The sequence below is a fragment of the Plectropomus leopardus genome, chromosome 3, assembly GCF_026936395.1.
Source record: "Plectropomus leopardus strain MGB_pleo_1.0 chromosome 3, ASM2693639v1, whole genome shotgun sequence".
Taxonomy (NCBI): Eukaryota; Metazoa; Chordata; class Actinopteri; order Perciformes; family Serranidae; genus Plectropomus; species Plectropomus leopardus.
The window spans coordinates 8,716,370-8,733,994 of record NC_142178.1 but is presented as its reverse complement, the minus strand read 5'-3'; the positions used below and the strand labels follow the sequence as shown (position 1 = coordinate 8,733,994).

Sequence of the window (17,625 nt, the reverse complement as noted above, 5' to 3'; positions counted from 1 at the left end):
TATCTCAAAGATAATCGACTTATTTTTGGATGACTCATTCATAAAAGTCATAATGGTTTTATTTAGGATATTTAGTATGAGGTGTTTCTTTGATACGTTTAAGAAAATAAGGACACGGAGAGAAAAATAGAGAAGTTTCTTTCACTTTCACACTTTTTCAAAGATGCATCAGCCTCCCACCTCTCAGTGCTGCTTCTCATTCTAAACCAGCCTCTCTGCTGATTGAGTTTGCTGATAATTGACATCCTCTGTGAGCCTGACGTCATGTTGAATCTTCTGTCAGTGGGTCGCCTCAACTCTGAAAGGACTCACAGCGTGAAACAAAAGAGTACATAACAAGTTAAAAAAAAACACATCACTGTGGAATCGGGATACGAGAGATTTGGCACAAACCAGGCCGCACGAGCAGGATCTGTGATCCAGAAACGGAACAATGGCTTTGAAATGTATCCTTAAATAATGTTGTTAATAGGCTTAGCCATGTTTAAGTCCCTCACAGAGGAATGACAGAATCCATACGACGCTGAGGTTGGGTTTTTATTAGATTTTTGATGCAGCCTGCCTCTTGGAGAAAATGGGATGTGCAATAGAGATTCTCTGCAGTTGTCTTTTGGTATGAGTCATTGCATCGGTTACATAGTGTGCGTTTGGTTTGCAAGGTATATTTAGTTTAATTGATACAGGTGAGGCCAAAAATATGAAAGTTCATTCTTGACTTTGACCTTTAGCAAATTAAATCTTATTATTTTTTTAAATGGTATTAGTTTGTCCAGAGCTTGTAGCCACATCTCCTGGTCTTTGCCTACAGATGGAATTCAGTACAACTAAATGTGGTTGATTAGGCTGCTTTTGAAATAACTGATGGCATTGTATGTTTCTTCAAACCACAGATACGTTGCATTTGTATGTTATTATGTAGCCTTTACGTTGAAAACCTTATGTTTCTTTACGTTTTAACAACTCTGTGTTTAACATGTGGTTATGTTTAGGCACAAAAACCTTGGCTCTGGTAGAAGTTAGGCCGTGGCTTAGGTGACACACCATGTCATAATCCATACAAGCTCCTGATCACAAAGTCAGCTCATATAGTACGTCAGTTTAGAAACCCTGATATGATACATAAAGAAATGTACAAATGTGACCCCTTTTGTACTTTGAGTAAAGGTTTTTTTTTGACAAAGATTCTCTGGAACTAGACAGTGGTGAAGAGATAGAAAAGGTGTTTCTCCAATGTCTTTAACTCCAAACTAAAACACATTGATAAAAAATTTCAGCAATTTAGAAAAGAGTACAAAGCAATTCAAGATCTGAAAAGCTTGATTTTCTTTTACATAAATGTGTCTGTGGCTCATAAATAAATGAAAAAACACAGTGAAAACACATTGGATAAAAAAATGGAGTAAATGTTGCTGTGCAAGAAGAAGCAAAGTGCATTGGTGTTTTGTCAGCGTGCATGTTTATAATGTAACTGACAGCTAGAATGTAAAATTGTCCTGGAAAAAAAACTAGAAAAATGTAGAAACTGTAGAAGTGAACTACTGACTCTCAACAAGAAAATCCTAAATAATTTGTCACAAAGCACAAACTCCTGGCTTTGTATAATATGGTAGGGCTGTCTGCTCTCATTATGTTGGTCATTGTCAGCTATTACTACTTTGTCTAGTCATGATGTTACAAAGGATTTTGTGTAGTCATGAGACGGGTATTATTTCATAAATGCAGAAGTATGTAGAAAGTTAATTCTCAGACCACAGTTACCTGATCTGATTTGATTTTGGAAGGCCTTGCTGCATAAATCTGTCTGATAATTAGAGGGAGTGACATCTTGAAATTACTGTATTTAAAGCTTTTACATTAATGCCATTCCTGTGTAACGTGAAGTCACGTATCTTAACAAACATATTTAGTAACGTCATTATCAGCCAACTGAGTGCCCTAATTAGAAAAAGTGGTTATGTTTGATAAATTGCAGTGATTATGGCAGATAATAAGCAACTTCCCTGAGAACAGACTGCTATAATCTGGAAATCTGATCTACCACCTTTACTTTAACATTTAAATCAAGGCTGTCTCTCAATTCTCGAATGAAGAAATAATCAAATAAAAGCTCTAATTCAAAGAGAATTACGTTAATGTCCCCACAGCAAGGCGATCCGTCCAATGGTCTGTAAAACCCATGGGGCCTTTTCTTCATCTCATCTGGAAAAGACTGTTGCATATGAAAATCCAACAGAGAAGAAAGAATTAGAAGTAGAGTTGTTAGAAACGAACAATGGAGTGATAATACTGTAGAGATAAAGAAGGAGAGAATAAACAAGTGAGGGGGGGGGTGAAGGTTATGAAATAATACAACTTGTGTGGGCGTGAAGGAGGAAGAGGATTTTGCTCAACATATAATTACCACATTTTACCGCTGACAGAGAGACAGAGGGCACAAACTGAGAGTGACAGGAGGGAAAGTGTAGGTAAGAGCGTCGCAAGCGCTGCTGAGGGAATACAACACGTAAGAGAAAGATGTATGTGGAGGGGGAGGTGGCCTGCATTTCACATCATTTAATGGTTAACAGTTTTGGAGAAAAACCTGGTACTTGTGATTTCCATTCACTTGGATTGTTCCTCTTAAACCTTTATTCTTACATGTTCTCTTTCACACACATAGGTAGAGGGAGGGGTCGCATGCGGTGCAAAGGGTTGGCATGGCAACCACATGCTTATATATTTCTACATACTGTATTAAAGCAGTCATAGAGGGAGAAAGAAAAGGAAAGATTATTTCTTAGCATGACAAAAGCACTGGTACAGGGTTGGACACCATAGCCATGGAGTGGTGGGGGTTGAGGTGAGGTTTTGAATAGATGAATAATGAATTTAAAGCGTAGAAACAGGTAGAAACACAGGGACAGAGGATCAAGGGTGGTGAGGCTGAGAGTGAAGGATGGTTGACGTGAACTGCATTTTACTGTGTTGAAGTAGTGTGCTTTTAGTGCCACTGTAGCTGTGTCTTTTTGTTTTTATTTTTTAACATTCTTAGTCACACAATAAAAAAAACAAACACCCTGCATCCTAACATCCGTACGCATTAAAAAAGTAAGTAAGTAAGTAAAACAGCAATTTTGACAATTAAAAACAGCAATTTTGACAGTTAAATTAGTTTAAGCAACGATTTTAAGGCAAAAAAACCCAACAAAATGAAAACACCAAAATGAAATGCAAATATTGTTTTTTTAAGTCTGTTTGGATTTCGGACTCTTGGTCAGATACAAAAAGGGTTTTTAAGACTTCGTTTTAGGCTCTGAATGACATTTTAGAGAACACACAATAATGGAAGACTTTGCAAATTATTTGAAATTAATAAATACAATATACAAAACACAACGAGGTGGAAGAAAATAGGAGAAAAAAAGCTACTTCATGACAAGCAATCTTATGTCATTGTCAAATTACAAGTCATCCCATAGAACTCAGTATTTCATTTCACACAAGGGCCCACTGTCCTGTCTCCACCAAAGACTGTGTGAGCACTTTGTGAGAAAATTCAAACAAAACAAGACAAGACTCAGTCTGTGTATAACCAGTACTGTGTTTGCAGAAACTGGATTCAGATACCAACTCAAGAAGAAACACAAAGACCATCAATTATATAAGATAGACTGTATATCCCTACACAGACACATTTAGCACGACGCAGGATTTTAGTATCAAACATTATAGCATATTACATTGGTCTATTACTACCATAGTTTTTCAACAGAAAATGTATCAAAAACAATTTTCATTTTTAAAAAAAAATAATATTGAAAAGTCTTTTTTTAAAGCAAAAATGCCCCTTTCTCTGATTCCAGCTTTTCTAATGGAGGACTTTGCTGTGTTTTTCTCTGTTTTATAACATCTTAAAGTGAATATCTTTTGGTTGTATTAATTCTATTTAAAAAAGGTAGATATTAAGATATTAAGGCTCTTGGAAAGTGTAATGGCTGTTTTTCCACTATTTACCACCCAATTAATTGAAAAATATTTGGTAGATAACTCAATAAGGACTAACCTTTCTTAAAATTACAGACTGCTTATTTTGGTGAATAACCTGAAATAGCAGTTTCTGGATTGTGGGTGAGTTTTTTTTAGGACATTACCTCTGACCAGACCAACTGTTCTGGTTAATGGGATAAAGCCAAAGCTGGTGATCACACAAGACATAGTCTGTCATTGCCAGAACCTCTCAGTAAGTATTTTTTTTCATTTCCAGTGGGGGTTATTAAAGGGCACAGACCAAAGTGTCTCTATCGCAAATAGACTTACAACCAATAAGAGTTACTAAACATATGACGTAGTGCTGAATGAGACATGCAATGTGGGACAGTGCTGGCTCCATTTTCAAAAGGAAGAAACTGTCTTAAATTACAGCTAAACTGTACACTTAAAAGTGTTTCTGAAAACATCTGAGGCAAGAAATAGGTAATGCAGTAACCAAGTTTTGATTCATATATGATCAGCACTGCTTGGTCTGACAGTGTGATCTTGGTTTTATGAGCCTTGTGTGTTGCACAGGATGTGTCAACATGCCCCGTAATAGATGAAAGGTTGTGACTGGCATGTGGCCGGGTGGAAATCTGTTTGAATGGGAGGGGCACCAGACACATCTGCCAGAGAAAATAAATTATCAGCTCACAGATTTGGCTGGATCCCAGGCTACATAAGACCTGTACCTTAAGACAAATATTATATGTAATTTTATCCGAGAAAAAAAGCCCATGAGCCAGTTTCGACTGAATGAACTGAGGTCTTGCAGTAACTCCAGTAACTATCTCTATGCATTGATCAGGGTTTTTTATGCCAATGTCTTCTTAGCTAGGGACGAGCTTGGTGGACAAAAAAAACATGCATTCTATTTTGAGTAAAGTAGCCAGAAAGACTGAGGAGAGTGGAAATATGTGACAGACAGATGGAGATACAAACTGCTGCGTGGATGAGGTGGAACATGAAGCTTATAGAGTCGTGGCAGCGAGCTCCATGAACATGCTGTGTGTGCGTACATCTGCTGTGGCACAGCAAGTGAGTGAATGATTTTCCAGCATCAATAACTCAATTCCCTTCAGGTTGCCAAGTCCATTCCTTATCAGTCCACAATTAGGTCTGATCTATTGTGCTCCAAATCCTCCTGAAGTCCTTCTATGTAGGGCAAACCACTTGATTTCACCATATCCTGTCACTGAGCAATTTGATTTCCGACAATGAACACGTGTGTCCTTTTTATGGCATTTGATCTTTAAACCGCATTATTCCACATACTTCACAGTCTCAGTGGAAATGGTGCGCCCAAATAAACCTGCCTGATACCCCGCAGCACTCCTGGCTTTATTTTCCTTTCCAGTAGCCCATTATAATGAATCAGTGACAGATGCAGGTAGGTCCATTATGCACCAAACAATTTGCACGCTTCCATTTAGCCATTAATTCACTCCATGCCATGTGTTGGTATTGGCATAATAGGACGACAGAGTTGGCCCCGGCCCGCACTCAACTCTGGCTCTTGAGACTAATGAGGTCTTCCAGATCTATTGTCGGGACTTCAGCTGTGCCTGCTTTTGTGCATGTGTGTGTGTGCACGTGTGTGGACACGTAGAGCATGCTGGTGTTCAATGATAATAACCCCTTTGCCTGTGTTTTGGGAGATTATAGCTGTTGTTTTCACTGCAAATGAGCTACTGAGAGGCGCACAGCATCCTGATACCATTTCTCATAAACTGTCCCGTCTCCTTAAAGTTGATTTTTTTTCCAGAGGATTTTTGCTTTCCATTCAACACTTCCTGTAAGTCCTCAGCATGCAGGAGGCTAAAGGGATAGTTCAGAGTTCTGAAGTGGGGCTGTATGGGTTACTTATTCATACACAGTATATTACACAGTATATACATTCAGTAAATGCCAGTCGACACACCCCTGTTTTGGAGAAGCAGGCTGGAGTCTGGCATAGAAGCTACAGTTTACTGTGGTGGATGGAGGTCAGCAGCAAAATATGTTTTACCAACTAAAAGGTCCCTCATACAAAAAAATCAATATCAGTTTATGTGTATGCTATATTTAGAATATTTTCACTGCTTTACCGTAATGTCAGACAGTGATTTCCATAAAAAATAAAGCCATTATATCGCTCTCTTCAAAGCCAGACTCCATTGAGAAAAACAGTGATTTAACATTGCTGGACGCAGGAGCTGCTGGTCTACTGCTGTCTCAAATACTTTTTCTGTTTGTGTTATTGTGTGACTTTGGTGTTTAAAAGGGTTCGTTCGCATTTGCACTCGTTACACAATAACACAAACTAATTAACTGATTGAAGCAGCAGTAAACTAGCAGCTCCTGTGTTCAGCAAGCTGAAATGACTGTTTTTGTCAATGGAGTCTGGTGGCTTTGACGAGAGTAAAGATGGGGAATGTAAGCCGTCAACAGCTTCCCTGTCAAAACGGGCTGTCTGACGGAAAGGTAAAGCTGTGAAAATACAATTGCATACAGTTGAACTGATATAGATTTTTTTAGGTGGCTGAAATACTTTTTGCTGCTGCCCTCCTCAACAGCAGAACGTTGATGAGCTTCTATGTCCGTCTCCAGCCTGCTTCTCCAAACTGGGGACATGATGACCACATTAGCTGTATGTAATACACTCACTACGCTAAGTACTCAAAAACTCATGGATGAACGGGTCACTGCGACATGGCTCCCTTGTGGTATGAGCTCTCCAATCAAAGGAAAGGCAAAAAACTGCGTGTAACTACAAACTGCTTTGCATTTCATCAGAAAAGTAGCAGCACCGTCTGTCAGTGAAAACCGATTCACCACGCCTTATTGATTGATTACTACAATTATACACCCTCTCCATCTTTAGATAGGCATCATTTAAATAGAAGTGTGCGAGGCCTTCTTGTAAGACAGACATGACTGTGAAAGTAAATTATTTTGGGGACTTGTTTGGCCACTTAGACCGACATTATTTGACATTAACCAGACTAGCTGGTAGCTGGGTCCCTGCTAATCTGACGCAGCTGACACGATTGTTTGAGCCAAGGGTGCACTCTATTTTCTCATCCTATTGTTCTCATTCCCATTTTGTGGTTTATGAGTCCCCTCGTTTCATCCTGCATGCACCATGTATCCCATTATCCCTGGTTGTACATGAGGGGATAATGGACTGCCTCCGTAATGCCCCTTTTGCAATTAGGAGCAATCCCAAAAGACAAGAGAATTACAATAATAAACTGCACATGTGCATATTGCACCTCATGAAGCTATTATCTGATATTATTCTTTAGTACGCTGTCAAACTCAATCTTAAATCCTGTTTAGACAGGATTAGTTTTCAAGAGAACGTGTGGAACGTGAAAAGCTAATTTGCGAAGGACACCTCTGTGATCAGTCTCAGAAATTACATTGGCGGGAGAGTCTGCTGCGTTTGTGCGTTGTCACTGCAACAAAACGGCTCCATATGTCAAATGTAACTTCCACAGCTGATGCTGATACACTTCAACAGCCACAATATAGCTTGTTTACAAGAGCGAAGAAAAAGCCTGAACAAGCTCTTAGTTTGAGCTGGTGGTCCTTCACGTGTTTAAATAACGCAGCAGTTGTTATCAATCTCACAGATTTCATTAATGACAAGAGTACTTTTTTGGGATTATTTTTTGGACATGTTAGGATTACTTTGGAGGCATGAACAGTGAATAAAATGACAGATTTTGAAGGCACTGAAACAACAGACATGCTCCAGTAATGATTACTTTGCTCATCCTCTCCATGTAAAACTAATCCCATCCCATTAGAGCTTTGAACACACTTTCTCTCTCTCTCTCACCTACTCTATCTTTGTGAAATGCTTTGGCAGTCTGAATTTGATTGATGTCCCCATTTTGCTGGCTTTGCTGAACATTTAACCCTTTAAAAGTCCAACAGATGGAGGCTGGAACAGGGAGAAAATCTGCTCTCAAATAAAATTTCTTGTGTCACTCCTGACAGCTAAATGTAAATAATGTATGAGGACATGACCTTCAGTCTCTCAAAGCTAAAATCACAAGAGCTCACACTAATCTGTAATGTCATGAAACGACAAAGCTTTGAAGTGCTCCTCTGTCAATCAATGGAGGCTGTAACAACATCCACGGCTGTGTTCTTGGGATCCGTTTTGTTATTTAGGCACCTACACATATACAGATACTTTTGAAAATGTTTTTATTTTTTATCATCCATTTATGAAAAGAATTCTGTCCAAATGACCTTCGCTTTACAAAATCTCTTTTGCAGCCACTCTCTCTCAACTCTAAACGCTCGCCAGGCCAGGCATCGAGATGAATTGAGTCGAGTAGCGCTGTTCCGTGCTGTGGAAATGCAGAATATGTTAAGATGTAATGTTGTCATTAGACATAGCAGTGCTAACAAAACATAAACAAGCTAGTATTTTGCCGTCATTGTTGTTTCTGCATGCTGATTATACAAAGAAACAGTGGGCATGCATTACTTGAGAAAATGATATACTTTCCCAAACTCTCCTTTTTTTCATGGCACAAGTAACCGCACGGGTACAATGTAACCAGAGCTTTGAAAAATCTGCGCCTTAGAAAAATATTTTCAGTGAACTAAAAGTTTCTATGCATGTAGACAGGGCCTTAGTTCATATAGTCATGCTTCCTGGAAATGAATGGTAAATTAAATGGACTTGCACTTGCGTACCATCTTTCCAGTCTTCCTTCCAGTCAAAGTGCATTAACATTACATATCACATTGACACACATGAACATACATCCACACATCAGTGGCCCAGGCTACCATACAAGGTGCCACCTGCTACTCAGCTACACTGATGGAACAGCCATCAGGGGCAATTTGGGGCTCAGTATCTTGGCCACAGACACTTAGACATGCGGACTGGAGGAGCCGGAGATCAAACCACTAATCTGATGATTAGTAGATGACCCATTTTACCTCCTGAGCCACAGCTGTATAAATTACATTCATTTGCAGCTGATCATTTTCAAAGAAATGTTATGTTTATTGCTATTAATACTGCTGTTTGTGATTGTGTTTTTTAAATTCCGTACTTAATTTACATATTTGTCAGTTGTGTCGAATCAAAGAGTGAATGACACGAGCAGACTCACACACAGACACAAGAACACAGACAGACAAACAGAGACTTAACTGTCTTAACAGAGAGAGTGAGACTACATGACCACTGCAGCTTGTTCAAAACTCACATTTTGTTACCACAGAAAGAGTTGTTTACCAAAGAAGGCACTGGTTTCAGCATGGGTTCAAATATTAAGAGTAAAAAAGTTTTTTAAAAAGTTTTAAGAGATGCTCATTTTTAATTAAATCTATCTGCCAAGTTGCAAAATGTTCACTGACAACTTATTTCATTTATTTTCCTCAAAATATGCAGTCATAGCTACTTAAGCATGACTCATGTTACATGGTAATGCTCCGTTGGTAATGGTTACAGAGTAATAATGGTTATGGTGAAAAGAGAGCTTTGATGACCCAACCATCATTTGTACCTTGTTTTGTGTTGTTTTGCTTTTTTTTCTGGTGAGGTGAGGGCTCTGTCACACTTCTGTCTTTGCGCCTGACAGACAAGAGTCACATTCACATGGTAACTAGAACTTCATGATGTGTAAAGAAAAGTTAGGCATCTGAACAGACTCTTAATGTTGTTGTTTTCCTTGTGAGGACAATCCCAGTGGTAAATACATCTAAATTGAATTTGTCTCAAACACATCAACTTGTGAGGAATCTGAAGTAGCTCCACACTGTCATTCTGTGTCACAAAAGTTTAATCTCATTTAATTTGAATAATATGCCATCTTTACCTTACATAATAAGATTAGCTGGCTAATTAGGCCCCATATGCTGGAATGTTAAAGAGGCCAGATAGTTACTGCTGGCAGGGAGAAGGCAAGTACGGCTCCCAAAGCCTTCTGACAACCTGTTGTAACCAAGTGCAATACAGAGAAGTCTCCTGTGATCTCCAAAATTACTCATCCTGTCCACGCACAGCACAGCGGCTGATAAAACGAACTCATTATATGGAGAGAAAGACAAGGGAGAGAAGGAGAAAAGGCAAAAGAAAAGGGAGAGAAGTGCATTTGCGGCCCATTTGAAGGGCACAATTAAAATTTAGAAATTTATCAGGAAATAGTACAGAAAAAAGCTCAATTGTGTGAGTGTGGACTGAGTGCATGGGACAGCGAGGGTGGGACGACATTCATAAACAGTTTGTGGTGCTGTTTCAGAGAACAATGCAATAAGGAAGTGAGAGTGAGGAGAAGGAGGATAGAGGTGGGAAATGGATGAAAGAAAAGGGCGTGATGAGGATGGAGAAGGAGAAATTTTTAGAGCGTGTTTGTGCGTGCACGAGGGAGTGCAGGAAAGCATGATGAGCAAATCTGTCTGCTCCTGGGAGCACTCTGAAAACAATCTTACTGGCCCGCTCTCAGGGTGCAGCACTGACATAAAACATTTAGTTCCACAAAGTTGTGACCTAAACCTGCTGTACAGTGCTCTCTGCTAGCTGCTGCTGCTGCTGCTGCTGCTAGCTGCTGCTACTGCTGCTAGCTGCTGCTGCTGTTGCTGTTGCTGCTGCTGCTGCTGCTGCTGTTGCTGCTGCTGCTGCTGCTGCTGCTGTTGCTGTTGCTGCTGCTGCTGCTAGCTGCTGTTGCTGCTGCTGCTGCTGCTGCTGCTGCTGCTGCTGCTGCTGCTGCTGCCGCCGTTGCTGCCGCTGCTGCTGCTGCTGTTGCTGTTGCTGCTGCTGCTGCTGCTGCTAGCTGCTGTTGCTGCTGCTGCTGCCAGCTGCTGCTGCTGCTGCTGCTGCTGTTGTTGCTGCTGCTAGCTGCTGGTGTACATATTGTGAGGTGGAAGAACTGTATAATGAGCAAGAGTAAAAGTCACTTCTTGTTGCGCTTGACTTTTTAGCTGAGACTTCAACCATAGTGGGAAGTGAAATTACACCTGTGTCTCCTTGAAATAAATTATATATTACTAAAATCTTTTCCTAAAAATGTTTTCAAAGAGTAAAATTTAATTACTGCATGGATTATGTTAACTGGCACCTTCCAGTGATGGAAGTGATACATTTTAGTACTGTTTTACTGCATATGGTTTCGAAGCCAGCGAGACCTATTGGTATACAAAAAAACACAATACTGATGTTATAACCAGCTTTACTGGTGAGAGTCTTTTATAAAACATGCAGATATAACTCACCGCTGAAACAGAGGATGTTAAGGTGCATGTGTGTGATCACAAACGCTTCTGCTCAGCACGCCAAACAGCCAGATGTAGTGACAAGAAAAAGAGGAAGTGGAAGGATTGGGTTTTTAACCTGGGCAACAAAAGATTTCGATTAAGGTCAAGGAAAGTTGGTGGTAAATATTAAATGAATCTAAGAGTGTAAAACCATGCTGATGACTCTGTTACGCTGTGCTTAGGCACTGGGGTCCTTGATGCTAACAGCATGTTAACCTGCTTAAAATGATAATGTTTACATGCTGATGTTGGCAGGTGTAATGTTCACATCTTAGCTTAGCATATCAGCATGAACTAATTAGCACTTAACACAATCTACAGGTGATGCTAATGAAAATACTGTTAATTTTGCAGGAATTTGGTCATAAACCAAAGTAATAGACAAACTGAAACTTTAAAATATATAACTGGATATTTCAAAACTTTGACCTGCTGGTGGCGTAGAGGAAAGGTCAGGGGATCACCAACGTCCGAAGGACTCATTCTCTTTGGACCATGAATATCTGTTTTAAATTGTATGGCAATCCATCCAATAGCTGTTGAGATATTTCTGCCTGGACCAAAGTGGTGAACCAACCGATCCCAGACATCTTTAGACTTAGTGAAGTTGAACTTGAAGTATGAAACAGGATGTGTTTAGTCCTTCATATTTAACCAAAACCACACTCTTTCTTAAGGGGCACTCTAATGATTTTAAATCAGGTCTGTGTCACCAGAAGTGTGGGGAGTGTGCAGACTAATGGTGTGTGTATTAATTACACATTAATTAACAGTGCACTTATTCATTTTACAGAGGCAATGCAATGCAAACACAATACTATTAAAGTGGACCTTGCAAACTTTTTTTTTAAACAGTTGCTTATTACACATCCAGCAGACGCAGAGCAACATTAGCATTCCTTTTGAGTCGTGTTTCTGGCCACATGATGAATGTAAATCTAATGTTTGTCTTTGTTTCTCCTGAGGGAAATATTTGCCTCTTTAGCTGCTAAATGCTTCACTCTGCTCAACTATAGTCGCTAACTCTGTCTGGCTGCTGTTTGGTGCTGAGCTAGGTAGCGTGCAGTGGGTTATCAAAGCTTTTTCACTAAACACAAAGTTGATGAGAGCCATTATACTAACTCAAACAGTGAAGATGAGGGAAAGCTGAGGGGAACTGAAGAGTCAGATAATGTCTCTGTGGGTTTGTCACAAAAAGCGACTCTTTCCAACTCTATGTAGTCATTTGACACATTGTCAGCGTAAAAGTAATGTACGCAGTTTAATCCAAAGCGGTGGCTAATCAGAAGGAGTTTTTTTATGAATCATTTGGAGATGTCAGAATAGGAAACACTCAAATGTGTTGTTTTGGAAGGCAATGGCAAACAACATATTTTGTTATTTAGTTTAGAGGATTTGTTGTGATTGCTGACTGACAAAGAATTTGTTCCCACGACCTTTGAAAAAGGAACACTGATGAGATTGAGTGATGGATGGTTGTGTGCTGTTTGATTCTGTTTACGTGCCAGTCACAGCAACTGTCTGTGTTGGTTTCAAATCAGAACATCAAGTGTTTGCCAGTGGGATTTAACATATTAATTCTGCCAGATGTCTCAGTTATGATATCATGGAGTCTTTATCCGTTGAAAACAGGTGCTCAGTATTAAAGCTGTTGTACAGTAAAGAAAGCCTGGATCTTGTATTATTACCAAGTAGCAGTATACTTAAGGCACTAACTCATATGTAGTACACGATACACTCCAATTACAGTACTTTTGACTGTTATTTTCCCTTTTTTAGCACACTGTTCATGCACATTTAATTTGCCACAGCTTCCAAAGCCCCATCTTCAAGGCAGTGCTGTTGCCTCGAAAAGTTCAAGATGACCCTCCTACAATTTTCACCATTCAGTGTCATTAGGGGTTCAAACTTAAAACAAACTTTCACTGTGTTATATTCCTATTTTTTTCTAAAGCTGTACATATTAGAGGGATTCTGGTGCCAGCGCTCATGACTTTGAGCTTCATCATGTAGTGTTTTTTTATGTTTGGGGAATACAGAGAGAAAAAAAAACAGTCAGGGAGGGATAAAAGATACAAAGATAAGAGCCGGTGCAGAAAAAAAAATTGTCACATAATGTGGTGGTTTTCATGGTTTTGCATCAGGCAGAGACAGGGCTCTTAAATACGGAGAGTGCCAGCTGACTGGTGGGTATTTAATCCCAAACAGGCAAAAAGGTTGAGTTTGTTCTAATTGCATGGAGCTGGGGAGGGCAGTCATTTACATTCATCAGTGAGCCTGCATTTGTTGAGACTGAGATAAGGACGGAGAGAGAGAGGAGCAATGGAGGAAGCAAGGTAAAGACACATTCTGGTGCAGAAGTGATGCTTTGTTTCTATATCCTCCAGAAATGTGTCAATATCTGTACATATTTGTCTACAGATACATTTCTGTATACCTGTTCTTATGCAGGCTTTGGATACTGGATTTTTGAGCGTTAATTCCTAGCGTACATTTTTAACATAACACAACATACATAAAATAATGGTTCCCTTCATTAGTTTTTTTTAATGAATTGTTGCCATGATCTGCACTCAACTGGACTTTAACTTGTCAATACTTTCTGATAAACAAGACAGTGGACTCATAAGTCGCAAAGTTTTTGGTCACAGACTACAGTGCAAAGACTGGGGATTGGTTCTGCAGGACAGTGAAGAAGAAAGAAACTGGTGGAGTGGAGTCTCTGACATGTCCTATTTGTACCATGATATAGTGAACAAGGAAAAAAGGTAGACAGAAATTGCTGCAGCCCTCAAAATCTCAACTAAGTATGATATTGGTATTGGGGGTAACTTTTTTGCTTTTGTAACACCTACATAACGATATTCCATTTTAATGGTAATGACATAATAAAAAGCGTTGAGGAATATTATTACATTTACAATGTAACGGAATGCATTACCACCCAGAATAAAGTGTTTATTGTTTTCATTTTGCATTCATCCACACCGCACCAATTCCACCAGTGCACCATTGGAAAAAATATCCCCTGAGGGTTCTTGTGTCTTGTCATGTCTTTATAGAAGGGTGCACATGTGGGTTAAGCTGTACTGTGTGTTAGCATGTTCGGTGTTTTTCTATTTGTACAACATTAACAGTGTATCTTGTTCTACTCCTGTATCTAAAGGCTGGTTGAAAGAAGTGGGCATGAGGAGTTAGGCTTGGGTTTATTTTTTACTTGACATCAGGAACTGGCATCTCCAGGCTCCGATGTTTTAATTTTTGCTCATCAAAGTGACTGAATAACATGCCAGTCTGTTTGTTGTGCTACTTATTACTTTCAAACAAAGGTAAATAGGAATATGTTATGTATTAAATTCTAAAAGTAATTATCCCAGCACTTATGCTGTATGCCATAGCTACCGAGCTGACAATCCAAACGAGGCTACACTGCACTGGTTAAAATAGAAATGCTCCATTCAAATGTGTTAATCCTCAGTAATTTGTTGGTTAAAGGTCTGGGTCCGGATAGGATGGTATCTGGGTCCAGACCAGGGGGGCTGGAGTGGGATGGCAGATAAACAAGGGGAGGCAACTTTTGATCATTTTTCTAGCTAGGGGAATGGCATCCTCCCTCTTCTGCCCTCACATTGCCTACTGGCTAATGTTCGTATCATTGAACATCAGTACTTTCCGGAGACAAGACAAAAAATCTCAAATTAATACTAAACATGTTTGATTTAATACAATTCAATTAATTCAAACAACTTTATTAATCCCACTAGGGGCAATTAGTTTAGAGCAGCATGTTAACAAACTACGAAACACAGAAACAAACATAGCAGCTTTCACAATATACGAAGCGGGATAAAAAAACAGCGTATACAGTACGATATAAACCACACCGTATAGGTGTATAGCACTCACAGGAATTTAGAAGTCTGACCGCCGAAGGGATGAAAGATTTTGATTGGTGGTTTGTTTTACAAGCAGGCAATGCATAATGACGGCCTGATGGCAACAGAGAAACTTCCCCTGCAAGGACATGCCCCGGGGAGGCCAGGATACTTTGTGCCTTCCATAAGAATTGTTGATTACAGTAGACAGTAAGGTCCCTCTGTTACACTACAGTGATTTTATAGCAGATTTTTACAATACTATTCAGTCTTTTCCTGTCTTTAACTGTCAGACTTTGAAACCAGCAAATAAAAGAAAAACTTAAACAAAAGATTGATAAAAATGACACAGGATGACTGGATAAGAACACCACGATGAGATAAAGACTGACTTAGGAGTTTTATGACTACGCCAAATTATGGAGATTACAGAGTGCCACAGAACTCTAGCTATTAGAGAACGGAATTCTAGCGTGACTGTAATCGGACTTGTCTGCGACAGTGAAATTGCTTGAAAAGTCATTTGGTGTACGTCTGGAATTAATTTCCTTTAAAATATCTTGGCATTTCTGTCCTTTTATTGTTGCGTATCTGCTGTTATATGCCTGGACATATTGATACATTGGCCCAGGTGATTTATTAGTCTAACTCTAATAAAAAATAGAAATGCCAGAAATGTAAAAAAAAAAAAATTAAAGGCAAGTTATTAAAAGAAAAATGTAGTGGAAAAAAGCTGGCGTATAAAAAAGAAATTTTTGATTTATGCTGAAGGATTTTTTAATTGTTTTTTTATTACACTTTGGTGCAGTGGGCCACACTTCTTCTTCTACTGCATCCATATCATTCATGTCAGACTGCTTTGTTACATCCTCCCACCATACCCAAAAGCCTGAAAGAGAAAGAATATAAGACAAGGGGATTTTGGGCTCTGTCTTCTGTTGTGTGTGGTCACATGTGTGCTTTTGCTACCCTGTCTCTCTATTACCACAATGTCTATTTAAAACTCACAAGTACATGTGGATCTGAAATTCATTCTCAGCTGTGAAGCATCAATAACATGCCAGTTACTGGTGTTCAAATACGTGACATTGCACTAATTTGGCAGATGCTTTTGTCCGAATTGACACTTTTTCTAGAGGCAATGTGGTGTTCAGTGTCTAGCTCAGGGATGCTTGGACATGTGGACAGGAAGAATCTGGGATTGAATTACCAACCCAACAATTATTGGCCAGCCAACTCTACTGCCGAATGATTATAATCTTGTCACATCGTGAATGTATTTGCATAACAACCAATTCTTTTTTTTGGTAGTTTTTTAAGAAATATGGTTAAAGGTGTGTGTTTGTGAGTGTAGTGTAGTCGCCTGTGTGTTAGCAATGAAGAACGGGAAGTAATATCTGTTGGTGACAGCTGGCGAGTCTCTCCAGTAGCGGCGACTGACACATCCGGCTCAGTGGTCTTTATCTGTGGTGAGAGTGACACGCAATGAGTGGCACCTTCGCTGGCGCTCGTCCACTCACTCTCTTCTCTCCTCTAATAAGCCTTGGCCTGATTCTCAACACCTCGGCCTCCTGCTGTGGTTTACAACTAACATCCGTCGACCGTGAGTGTGCACTCGAAGCCTCGCTTTGCTTAATTCCGCTCAGGCTGAAATCATACAGTGTGCGCAGTGTGTTTGAGGGAACTTCCATCATTCAGCTGGATGCCGTTGTTACACAGTAGCAGGCCGCAGAGGCATGAAGCTGTCACTCTGCACAAAACGGAGTCTCCAAGCTGTCGCTGAGACAGCCAAACAATGACAATGATGGAGCCATGAAACGACTCTACCACATAATACCTCATGTACTAAATATCAGTGGTTCTCAACCCCGGGGGCTACTTTCTATATTTAGCAACAGGGATTTGAAATGCAAGTGCACGGAAAGCCTGAAATACAGTGACTGTCAGCTACTGCAGAGGTATGCGAACACACTCTCAGTGTTTTGGGAGCCTGTTTGGACCTGATGAAGAGGAAAATCTGGTGTTTATTATTAATCTTAATTGATATCTTATCACACAGCACTTTTGGAGAGAACTGTAGTTGTGAAGGTTAGCTTGGCATATGAGTGTGCACTGGCTGAGGCTGATTATACCAGAGCGAAGCCAAGAGGTGATGTGACACTGCAGCTGTTAGCCCCTGCAGAGTGTTATCACACACAGTCCTGTACTGTACGATATGAGGGCTGCCAGTCTTTTCTTTTCAGCTGTCTTTCTCTAATTTTCTTACTGTTTCTGTGGATTCCTCACCATTTCTTCTCTGTCTTCTCTATCTTTATGCAACATCTTTCTCTCTCGGCTTTTCTCTCTAATCTTCCTCTCTTTCCCGACCCCCCCCCTTTCTGTTCTGCATCAAAGTAAGCCAACGCTCTTCAGCAAGCACCGGCTCAAAGCTTACATTCTCACCCTTCAAAGCCACTGCTTGTGTATAAGT

The 17,625-nt window shown here is 39.8% G+C and overlaps 1 protein-coding gene across 4 annotated transcripts in view; it reads left to right on the top strand.

Annotated features, from left to right (window-relative positions):
* The window catches only part of grin2bb (glutamate receptor, ionotropic, N-methyl D-aspartate 2B, genome duplicate b), a 125,896-nt gene that overhangs the window by 26,929 nt on the left and 81,342 nt on the right, over positions 1-17,625 (top strand). The window lies entirely within an intron of this gene.